The sequence below is a fragment of the Oncorhynchus gorbuscha genome, linkage group LG01 (genome assembly GCF_021184085.1).
Source record: "Oncorhynchus gorbuscha isolate QuinsamMale2020 ecotype Even-year linkage group LG01, OgorEven_v1.0, whole genome shotgun sequence".
In the NCBI taxonomy this organism is placed as follows: Eukaryota; Metazoa; Chordata; class Actinopteri; order Salmoniformes; family Salmonidae; genus Oncorhynchus; species Oncorhynchus gorbuscha.
In genome coordinates, this window is record NC_060173.1 from 46196117 (window position 1) to 46206352 (window position 10236).

At 44.5% G+C, this 10236-nt stretch overlaps 1 long non-coding RNA gene across 4 annotated transcripts in view; it reads right to left on the reverse strand.

Annotated features, from left to right (window-relative positions):
• The window catches only part of LOC124038499, a 58305-nt gene extending 48802 nt beyond the window's left edge, over positions 1-9503 (reverse strand). For 2 of the 4 annotated variants that reach the window (XR_006839363.1, XR_006839362.1), the window contains exons 1-2: positions 8422-8844; positions 602-657 (exon numbers count right to left, since the gene is read on the reverse strand). This is a non-coding gene — a long non-coding RNA (uncharacterized LOC124038499). Of the gene's footprint in view, positions 1-601; positions 658-8421; positions 8845-9463 lie in introns of those variants that run through there. The other 2 variants (XR_006839365.1, XR_006839367.1) reach the window with 2 other exon arrangements.
• Between the last annotated feature and the right edge of the window lie 733 nt (positions 9504-10236).

The window sequence follows — 10236 nt, forward strand, 5'->3', positions numbered from 1 at the left end:
GTTTGGCCAGCTCAGTACATCATTCAGAGGGAGCTGGTTTGGCCAGCTCAGTACTTCATTCAGAGGGAGCTGGTTTGGCCAGCTCAGTACTTCATTCAGAGGGAGCTGGTTTGGCCAGCTCAGTACTTCATTCAGAGGGAGCTGGTTTAGCCAGCTCAGTACTTCATTCAGAGGGAACTGGTTTAGCCAGCTCAGTACTTCATTCAGAGGAGCTGGTTTGGCCAGCTCAGTACTCATCATTCAGAGGGAGCTGGTTTGGCCAGCTCAGTACATCATTCAGAGGGAGCTGGTTTTGGCCAGCTCAGTACTTCATTCAGAGGGAGCTGGTTTGGCCAGCTCAGTACTTCATTCAGAGGGAGCTGGTTTGGCCAGCTCAGTACTTCATTCAGAGGGAGCTGGTTTGGCCAGCTCAGTACTTCATTCAGAGGGAGCTGGTTTGGCCAGCTCAGTACTTCATTCAGAGGGAGCTGGTTTGGCCAGCTCAGTACTTCGTTCAGAGATAGAGAAAACTGGTTCTAGAGCCATCTGATGATTAATATGAGGGCACATTATGAGACAGCACTGAGAATCTCTGTGAACATTCTTCTTATTAATCTTTTACCTGTATTGCTTCATTCAAGTCCATTTCATCTGGACTTCTTGCCACCCTCTGTAACACTGAAAAACAAAAACACACATAGTGAAATACAGTATCTAACCACAGCACAAAGGTCTTTGAACACAACAGTCAACGCTAACAATCCATTGGACGTAATACAACGGCACAAAGAGACAAGATATTTTCCCTTCACAACAAAGCACAATGCTCCATACTGCGTCCAGTTCATTATGCAATAGCAAACCAAAGAAGCGCTTTCAAATGGTATCAGATACTCACGCGCTCTTTCATTTAACAAGGCTAACAGCTCCAAGTGAACCCGATCACAAAGGGAGAGACGCTCACTGACACCACAGCAATTAGGCAGTACAGCTAATCTTACAGGGCACTTAGGACATCTTTAACAGCCGTCAGGGCACCAGGGTTGATGTGTCCTGGTCTCTCCTGGCCCGTGGGGCAGCAGGGTGGCTGTTTTATGGCCGTGAGGGTGCAGGGTTGATGTGTCCTGGTCTCTCCTGGCCCGTGGGGCAGCAGGGTGGCTGTTTTATGGCCGTGAGGGTGCAGGGTTGATGTGTCCTGGTCTCTCCTGGCCCGTGGGGCAGCAGGGTGGCTGTTTTATGGCCGTGAGGGTGCAGGGTTGATGTGTCCTGGTCTCTCCTGGCCCGTGGGGCAGCAGGGTGGCTGTTTTATGGCCGTGAGGGTGCAGGGTTGATGTGTCCTGGTCTCCTCCTGGCCCGTGGGGCAGCAGGGTGGCTGTTTTGGTCTCTCCTGGCCCGTGGGGCATGGCCGTGAGGGTGCAGGGTTGATGTGATGTGTCCTGGTCTCTCCTGGCCCGTGGGGCAGCAGGGTGGCTGTTTTATGGCCGTGAGGGTGCAGGGTTGATGTGTCCTGGTCTCTCCTGGCCCGTGGGGCAGCAGGGTGGCTGTTTTATGGCCGTGAGGGTGCAGGGTTGATGTGTCCTGGTCTCTCCTTGATGTGTCCTGGTCTGGCCCGTGGGTTTTATGCAGCAGGGTTGATGCTGTTTTATGGCCGTGGCTGTTTAGGGTGCAGGGTTGATGTGTCCTGGTCTCTCCTGCAGCAGGGTGGCTGTTTTATGGCCGTGAGGGTGCAGGGTTGATGTGTCCTGGTCTCTCCTGGCCCGTGGGGCAGCAGGGTGGCTGTTTTATGGCCGTGAGGGTGCAGGGTTGATTGTTAACACAGGGAAAGTGATCCCTGGAGTCAGGCCACTAAATCTGCTCCGTCCCTGTAACCATGGCAGCAGACAGGTAGTGTCTGGGTCACAGGGCAAAACATTGCCAGCCTCGAGCGGTCTGCCGTCGTTTAATAAAACTCTAGCTCAGTGTGAGCGAGGGCGCAGAAGCACACACACAAACAGACACAGCATGTGCACACACGCACACCCGTCTCGGGTGACTGGTGCCAGCTGACCTGAGGACAAACATTAATATACAGGGGAACAGGCTTCCATTAATCAACGACAGCTGAGTCATAAGGTTAGATGCCCATTTGAGGTCATAGACTCTTATATACTACTACGTGTATATTCCATGTTTTACAACATGTACATATCCAGCATGTGTTTGTCCCTGGTTCATTTGGGAAGATCATGGCAAGAAATAAGTGGAACAGTGTAATGGAACATTGGTTGACAACATGAGAGCTGTGATGCCAGACAATGACACAGCTACAGTTTTATTTTTTGTTAAATGACAGTGTTATCTGGAAGTAATAGATCACATTATACAAAGCAAATAGGTTTTCCTCCTCTTTGCATGTTAAGTATTCTTCAGTGTGCTTGGACTGAGCTCTGGTCTGTCTGTCTGCCCCACGAGAGACAGACATACGCCCGTGATTGTCTCTGCCCTTCTCTCGCCTCACCACTCTGTCTTCAGTTGCTATGAGACAGGCCGGCTCAAGCCAAGGCCTCCGCAATTCATTATTAAAAGGAACAAAAGCCAAAGCAGTGGACAAAGCCGTCCCGACCAACCCAAACCAGCTCCCACTTAACACACACATCACACTTCACTGTGCTCTCTGACTGACTGACATACAAATGGACAGTTCAAGGCCTTTACGTGTCTCCCTTTGAAAATAAATATGCCCAGTAATATACAGAGACACATCTCATAAATGACCACTACGAGAAGTCAATAGAGGGAGAATTCTGCACTTATTTCAATAACCTCTAACAGGCCTCCGATGGATATCACTTTGTCTCTTGCTATTTAGAAGCCAGCACCTTTTCACCTCAGCTGGTTTTACTTCCTTATTACTTCTTTATAACACAGTATAAATGACACGGCTGTTTTAGGAAAAAGTACACCATGCAAAAGATCCCCCAATTTCATTCATAATCCAGAGTCTGTTCCCTACGTGATATTACTTTAAGAAAACTAACACATGTAATATATTTTAGCTCTAACACAGCACAGTAAGACTGAACAGCAAATCTACATTTGTTTTTTACAAAATCACCTGTATTTCTGGCTTCTAGCCTCCTCACACCAGTTCTGTCTGGTGCCAAATGTCATTTAAAAAACACACACATCTAAATCAGCATCTGTTTCTGTCCAAAGTAAGTGAGGCAAGCTAATGAAAAGCCTCCCTCTTCCTCCTCCAGGTCTCCAGACCTGCTCACTCACATGACAATCACTGTCTATGAAATGCCAGCAGAGAGGCAATCAGTCATTGTAATTAGTCTGCTTGCCATCCCTGTTGTGTCATAATTCAGACAGGGCTGGAAGGCTGGGGCTGGAGGCTGGGGCTGGAGGCTGGGGCTGGGGCTGGAGGCTGGGGCTGGGGATAGAGGCTGGCTGGGAGACATAGTGAGACACTAAAGACCCAGCTGTTGCTGACTGGGTCCACCACTGCCTCATCTAAACCCCAACACAGGCCACTCCCTCTCTCCCCTTTCTCTCTCTCTCCTTTCTTCAGTCTTATCCCTGGTCTCTTCTCCTCTCTCAGGGGGGGAGACAGCAAAATGATTTGTGTGGTGGGAGAGGGGACTGACTCCCCCTCCCTCCCTCCCTCCCTCCCTCCCTCCCTCCCTCCCTCCCCCTCCCTCCCTCCCTCCCTCCCTCCCTCCTCCCTCCCTCCCTCCCTCCCTCCCTCCTTCCTCCCCTTCCCCTTCCCCCTCCCTCCCTCCCTCCCTCCCTCCCTCCCTCCCTCCCTCCCTCCCTCCTTCCCTCCTCCCTCCCTCCCTCCCTCCCTCCCTCCCCCTCCCTCCCTCCCTCCCTCCTTCCTTCCTTCCTTCCTTCCTTCCTTCCCTCCCTCCCTCCCTCCCTCCTTCCCTCCCTCCCTCCCTCCTTCCCTCCCTCCCTCCCTCCCTCCCTCCCTCCCTCCCTCCCTCCTTCCCTCCCTCCCTCCCTCCCTCCCTCCCATACCCTTCTTACACTTTCTTTTTCTTCTTCACTGCACTGCAGACATTTGTTTTCCAAACTGCTTGAGTGATAAGTGCATGAGCAGCCGATAAACTCAAGGTTCTTTCTGAAATCAAAGGCAACATCTTTAGTGTGGAAATTCACTTACCAAAAATAAAGATCTGAACCAAAACCCACACCACGTATTAAACATGTAATGTCCATTTTACCAACATTTAAATCCTTTAAAAAAGGGGGTGTTCTTCAAACTGCCTCTTAAACGCCAACTGACTAATTCTCCCTGGGCGCTGGATGGATGCAGACTCGGAGAACCAGCACAATTCAGAGATAAACAGGAAGCTATGGCAGCATTCTACTGAGATTTATTTTATTTGCTTAAAGGACGTGGTTTGCCTGCTGTATCTTTAAAGGACCTGAAGTTTTCTTGGCAGTAAAACGAAGATCTGTGAGTTCAGCCAAAATAGACAATAAAGTAGAATGGAGAAACATGCCAAATTGCTGGGGCAATTCAGTCCAGAGACTCATTTTTCCAAAATGATTCACACTGGAAAGAAAAGCATTTCCCTGTCCTCAGATGAACTTAGTGTGCTCTCACTACCCCCTCTCTCCCTTTCTCTCCCTCGCTCTCTCTCCCTCTCTCTGCCGGCTCATACAAGGAAACGTTGAGGGCGGGAGGGAGAGAGGGAGGGAGGGAGAGTGTATGCAGGCACACACACACACACACACACACACACACACACACACACACACACACACACACACACACACACACACACACACACACACACACACACACACACACACACACACACACACACACACACACACACACACACACACACACACACACACACACACACACACACACACACAGAGGAAAGCCTTCACTGCAGATTATTTGCTCGCTGCAGAATTAGGTCATGCACATAAAGGCCTGAAACACAGACACACAGATAAACATGCACTACTTTGAAAGGCCATTTTCAAAGTCATCGGAAAATCACATGGAAACCCAGCAAGAAAAGCACACACAGTAAAAACCATGCCAACGTAACGCGAACGGCCATTTCTAAGCACCCAGTACTGTCAGTAAAGTAACTAGTCATACTGTATGTGCTGAGCTTGGACTTTTCACATGTATTTGACTTGGACATTACACAACACAGAGACAGATGACTTTAGGAGAGGAGAGTGGGCTACACAGAGGATGTGCCCCACCAGTCAGCTATGGTCAATAGTCTGAGTCTGGTCTACGGGTTAGTCTGGCAATGCACATCATTCACCAGCTCTGTCTGTCTGTCTGTCTGTCTGTCTGTCTGTCTGTCTGTCTGTCTGTCTGTCTGTCTGTCTGTCTGTCTGTCTGTCTGTCTGTCTGTCTGTCTGTCTGTCTGTCTGTCTGTCTGTCTGTCTGTCTGTCTGTCTGTCTGTCTGTCTGTCTGTCTGTCTGTCTCGAAAGCCGCATCACACTTGTCATTTCCTAGGTGAGCCAGGGCAGGAACAGCAATGAAATTAGTTTGAATGTGACTTACTGGAAATGATGTGACATGGCTATGAAAGTTAAATACCAAAGCAGATATACATATCTCAATATCTCACACACCAAGTTATTTACATTAGTCAGCCATCAACTCAATGACATTCAGTGACTGATAAGTGTTTGGTAGCACGTGGGAGAGTACAGCCTCAGTTGATGAGTGAGTTCAACGTTAATGAGAGCGTACTGCAATACCGGCTAATACTTGCAATTATATGGCGAGTCCAACTCTTTATGCAAAAGGCAAATTAATACTACAGCCATCAACTTTCTGACCTACAGTCATAGGAAGCAACCAAGCAATCTCAGCTCTGCACTGTTACAATTGGCAGTACATATTAGTCAGCTTTTGTGCTGACACACATTATCTAGGTGTGGCAGGCTCTCAGGCCACTGACATACTGCTAGAAAAAGTCATGTCAAATCTCAGGAACTATCAATTGAAAATAAGAATCTGCCAGAGCTTTTCCCAAAGCTGAATGAGGATCCTGAGAAGAGTGCATGTATGTATGAGTATGTGTAAGATGTATGTGTAAAAATGAACAGTTTAGTTTAGATTGTTTCCCTTTGCGATGTGTGTGTGTTTGTTAATATTTCTATTATTATGTCTTGGCGGCCAGCAATATTCTCTGGACAGAAATCCCAATTCCCTCCCCTTCCCAACCTCGCCACGGCCTTGCTGGAAGGAGGTAACAGGGGAGAACAAGTCATTCGTACACAGACCAGAAGTTTACTGTTACACTCCCCTATGTATTTATTTGGACAGCGAAGCTACAACTCTGTACTCCAGCATTTTGGATTTGAGATCAAATGTTTTATATGAGGCGACAGTACAGAATGTTACCTTTTTTTTAAGGGTGTAGTGTTTTCGTACGTATGTGTTTTACCATTTATAAATAAATGCACTTTATGTTTCTAGGCCCTCCATTTGAAGGTGTCATAAGTATTTGGACAAATTCACTAATAATGTACACTTCTACAGTAATGTGGACACTAACATGATTATGGATAATCATGAATGAATCGTGAATAATTATGAGTGAGAAAGTTGCAGAGGCATAAATGTCCCCAAAACATGCTAACCTCTCACCATTCCCAAATAACACGGGAGGCTAGCATTTTTTTTTTGGGGGGGGGGGGGTTAAATTTATGTCTCCCTTCATTATTCTTGATTCATTCATGATTATCCGCAGTAATAGTAGCATCCACATTAATGTAGAAGTGTTCCGAATCATATTCTATTCTTATTTAGTTTAAAAGTGACTCCAAAATGACAATACATTATTTACCATTCATTTTTATTGGGCACAAAATAATCTGAAACACAACTGAAACAAATTGCAAATGCATCCAAAAGGTTTGTAGTCACAAGCTTGATGTGGTCATTGGAATATGGGACCAAATAGGTTCTATCGCTAGTGGCGCAACGATCTAAGGCACTGCATCTCAATGCTAGAGGCATCACTACAGACCCTGGTTCGATTCCAGCCTGTATCACAACCAGCCGTGATTGGGAGTCCCATAGGGCGGGCCACAATTGACCCAGAGTCATCCGGGTTTGGCCAGGGTAGGCCATCATGGTAAATAAGACTTTGTGCTTAACTGACTTGCCTAGTAAAATAAAAGTTAAATAAAAAAATACTATCCTTGTGACTAAATGTAATACACTATAAGTGAATTTGTCCCAATACTTATGACACCTTCAAATGGTAAATGGTAAAACAGATATGTGTGAAAATACCCTCAAATAAAAGGTGATCTTCTGTATTGTCGCCTCATATAAAACATCCAAAATGCTGGAGTATAGAGCCAAATGAAAGGTTTTAGCTTCACTGTCTAAATAAATACATAGGGGAGTGTATGTGTTAAGGCTTTCTTAGAAAGAGGTCTGGCTGTGTGATTGTAGGAAACATGCCCTATATTTTAAGACGATTCCACATCTACCACCTGGCCATATGTGACACTGTTATATGACACGTTTCTATCCCATCTTGAAGGCCCTCTCTAGTTTGACAAAGGTACACCATGTATACCTGTACTGTATATAAAACCTGTATACTGTACTTCAGTCAGAGGAATGGTCAAGGCCAAAGTTGCAGGGTCTTCTGGCATTCTAGTTTGTCATATGAGCTTCATTCAATGAACTACTAAGTACATGTAATAAACACATAACTACAGTAGCCTTGGACATTCGAAATGCACGCCTCAGACTTTTGAGCACACAGCATACAGCTACCTCAGGATATTGTGTTTGGTTACACAACATACACTGTACTACGGACTGTTTACACCATGAACTACCAGAGAAAGAAGGAGCAGCATGAAAATTCCCAATGTTGCCATCTTATTTTCCTATAGGCCTAATATACTAAGGAAATGAGTCAGGGAAACACAAAAATGTAAATGAAAACAATTATAAGCTACATTAACTGCATAGTTTTCAATACAAATGGCTAAAATTGTAAACAGTCAGAATCTTGGACAGTCAGAATCATGGACACTAATAATTAAGCAAGGCATCAACAACTAAAGAATCACAGTCCTATGTATCATTTAAAAGTATAGGCTATTTTCAACAAGAGGCTATTCTCATAGTGCAATACATTATAATAGGCTGGCCTACATTACAATGTAACTGACTTGCCTAGTTAAATGAAGGTTAAATAAAAAATAAAAACATTATTTTAAATAAGGAGAGAAGGCTATTCCACCTGAATTATATTTAAACCGTTAGTTTCAGCACCAAAGATCTAGGCCTACGTATTGCAACACTGTATTTCCTACATATTGCAACACTGTATATAAAAAAACACATATACATAAAACAATGTATAAACCTTAGGCTATGTCAATAGCAAACATGCAAAGAGTATATCAGTGTCCAATGGCAAGGGAAACACAACACTTACCATTTGTCCGTTGTTGTTTTCAGGTCTCCCATCTGACTTCCACGTGTTAAAAGACCTGAATTAAAACCCAATAAAACATTTCAAGCACACCATTTTACGTGTAGTTGTGCTTTGTGTGATTTTTCGCGCGTGTAAGAGAGCACTGTACAGAAAGGAAACCGACGCCGACTAACGACGACCGACGATATAGAACCTTTCAAGAGGACGGGGTTTTAATCCCGGGGAAAGCTTCTCATCTATGTTTTTCCCCCATCCCGATTCGTGTTCACTAGCGTGATAGCCACGAGCTGTGCATCATGCACCGGCTGGCGAAACGGAACCATAGGCTGAAACTGCGGTAGTCACTGCACACAGTCACACATAATAATCAAAAAGTAACGTTTGAACATCACCAATGGAGACGTGTGATAGCCTATTTGAGCATGATCATGTCCGGCTCTCGGAATGATAAAGGACAGTTATGCATTACATATTTTGAGCCATAGAAATAGAGTAGGCTGACAGAAACCCCCAGTAGACAAACGTTGACGTCAGGTGCATTTTGTGTGCTGAATGAAAGGTGAAAAATATTTTCTGTATGTCGAAAATACATGTCTATACGTCTTTTACGGAAGTCGAAAAGACGTGTTTTCAGGACATTGAAATAAGGTGCATTTAAGGTGCTGAGTGAAAGGTGAAAATAAGTGTTTCCCCGGATGTTTAAAATACGTAATTTACAGACGTTGAAAATATGTATTTTTCAGTCATTGATTGTATGGCCAAATTTCAACTGCTATGCATTCTTAATGACGTAAGCATTATATCACACTCGTTGTTCCATCCTCTTAATATAGGAAAGAAGAGCTGTAGGTCACAGCGTACTATATAATTTATAACATGCACAGCCATCTTTATCAAAAGCTTTAAAACTAGCAGCAATTATGTTTAAAGGAGGCCAACCAACCGCTTTAAGCAACAGACCACATTAATCACAATAAAATTCTCAGAAATGGTTACAGATTTTTTTGCATGCTATGACTGTGATACATTTTTGTTTATCTACCTTAGCTGAATGCACTGACTCGGCATAGAGCGTCTGCTGAATGACCAGAATGTAAATGTTAAAACAAACACTTGTAAAGCATGCTGGGTATTAGTTCAATGAGCTCCACCCCCAAACAAGTACACATTTGGTGGTGAGGACGAGATCCAAAGCTCACAAGTTTGAACATCACAGCACCGCACGGTTTAATTAATTAGAGTACAGTAGAGCACTCTATGGTAAAAGACAGTAGCGTTTTATTCATAAGAGTTCAGTAGAGTAAAGTACAGTATAGTTTAATTCAGTAGAGTACAGTACAGTTTAGTATAGTACAGTATTGTACATTCGAGTAAGGTAGGGGACAATACAGTACACTATACTTTATTTTCCTTACTTTACTATACTCTACTGTGCTCTACTATACTCTACTCTACTGAATAAAATGCTACTGTCCTATATCATACCATACTGTACAGTATTCTACTGTACTCTACTCAGTGGTGTAAAGTACTTAAGTAAAAATATGTACTACTTAAGTCGTTTTTGGGGGGGGGGGGGGGGGGGGGGGGTATTTGTACTTTACTATTTATACTTTTGACTACTTTTACTTCACAACATTCCTAAAGAAAATAATGTACTCTTTACTCCACATATTTCCCTAGCACCCAAAAGTACTTGTTACATTTTGAATGCTTAGCAGGACAGGAAAATTATCCAATTCACACACTAACCAAGAGAACATCCCAGTCATCCCTACTGCCTCTGATCTGGGGGACTCACTAAACACATGTTTC